Source organism: Mus caroli, chromosome 1 (assembly GCF_900094665.2).
Source record: "Mus caroli chromosome 1, CAROLI_EIJ_v1.1, whole genome shotgun sequence".
In the NCBI taxonomy this organism is placed as follows: domain Eukaryota; kingdom Metazoa; phylum Chordata; class Mammalia; order Rodentia; family Muridae; genus Mus; species Mus caroli.
Genome location: NC_034570.1, coordinates 175361347 through 175362930, shown reverse-complemented (window position 1 = coordinate 175362930; position 1584 = coordinate 175361347). Strand labels below are relative to the sequence as shown.

General features: G+C 42.8%; 1 pseudogene; it reads right to left on the bottom strand.

Annotated features, from left to right (window-relative positions):
- Positions 1-245: 245 nt before the first annotated feature.
- LOC110303287 lies at positions 246-954 on the bottom strand (annotated as a pseudogene).
- Between the last annotated feature and the right edge of the window lie 630 nt (positions 955-1584).

The window sequence follows — 1584 nt, the reverse complement described above, 5'->3', positions numbered from 1 at the left end:
CATAAATATTCCCTTAGAGCAGACTGCAAAGGAAGTCTGGATGAATCAACGGAGTCCACGATTTAAAACAAACAAATAAACAAAAGGAACTGGGCGGTTTTTAATTTTTCATTACAATTTAATAAATACTTCTTGGTGACTGCATATGGGGTAAGGTTGGTGGTTCAGGAAGATCCCAGTGATGGTGTTTTTCTGACGGTGGGTAGTCTTTGGTAGTGACTGGAGTGACACGTACAACGTCACTGTCAGATCAGCAAGACCTCATTTATGCACCTGTTGTTTTCAGGATTGCAGGTAACTTGGGCACACTCACCCCAAATCACCTTCCCTCCTGTGTCACAAGGCCTGACTTGCTCACATTCTCTCAGTAACTGCACCTTTGGTGATCACACCAGATTTGAATACAATGGGGATGATGGATTCTTGTTCACACCACGTATTGACAGGCTTTCAGTTCAGGGTGTGTGACATGGGCTTTTGGAAGCTTAGGCCCAGTAGCCTAATGAACCTTTCGTATTTAGATGCATTTTATGTTAAACCATCACCAACAGAGCAGACGTTAGTAACCATTCTCTTCCCTGCCTTCGTTTTTTCTTTCCTGTTTGAATAACTTTCAATACTTCTGATTCTCCTTGGCCACGAACTTTGGGTAGAGGAACTTCCCATTTTCCTGCCTTCTCTTCTTGTTTCTGCTTAATCATGTTGGAAAGTAATTTTGCTCTCGACTGCCCCTCTCTGTCCAGCAGACAGGCAGGAACTGCTCCCTGTGGCATCTTCCCGTCATGCTTTTGCTTGCTGTTTCTCTTTTCATGCATCTTAATAGTCTTTTTCATCTGTATTTTCTCAGCATGACACTATTTATGGTAAAGCTTAGTCCCAAATGATACTAAGTATGGTATCCAAACGATATACATAGCACTTGCAATGCAATTCAATATATTCTCATTGAGGCATGATGGCAGCTGCAGAACAGCCATCTGTGATTCCCGGGTGCCAAAAAAGCTCTTCACTTCTGGCTCTCAATGGCCCATGAGCCTATTTTTCGCAGTCTGGAACGGGAAAAGGCAATGGATGATGTCTTATACCTAAGCAAAGGACAATGGTGAAATAAAGCCAGAAACCAACAGCAAGAGAAATTCCAGAAACAGGACAAATGCTTAGAAAGGGAACAACACTCCTCAAATGAACAGAGGGTCATTCAAGAAAGCATGGAGGGAATTTAAAAATTCACAGAATCGATTGAAAAGCAAACAGAGTGTACTACGGGGCGCTGGGACTCAGCCAAGGCAGTTAGAAGAAGAATGCACAGCTCGGAGTGCTTGCTAGGAACTCAGAGTGACCTCAGGTAGATAAAGATTCACTTCTAGATCTCAGAAAAACAAAACCAAACCAAACCAGACCTAAAGAAATAATAAAGACAAAGGAAAAAATGAACAAAGTGGTCACCGACTGAACAATGAGCAGACTCGATAGAGCAAAAGAGCAAAGGTTTCCTGGAGAGAGAGAAAGAGAGAGAGAGAGAGAGAGAGAGAGAGAGAGAGAGAGAGAGAGAGAGACAGAGAGACAGAGACAGAGAGACAGAGA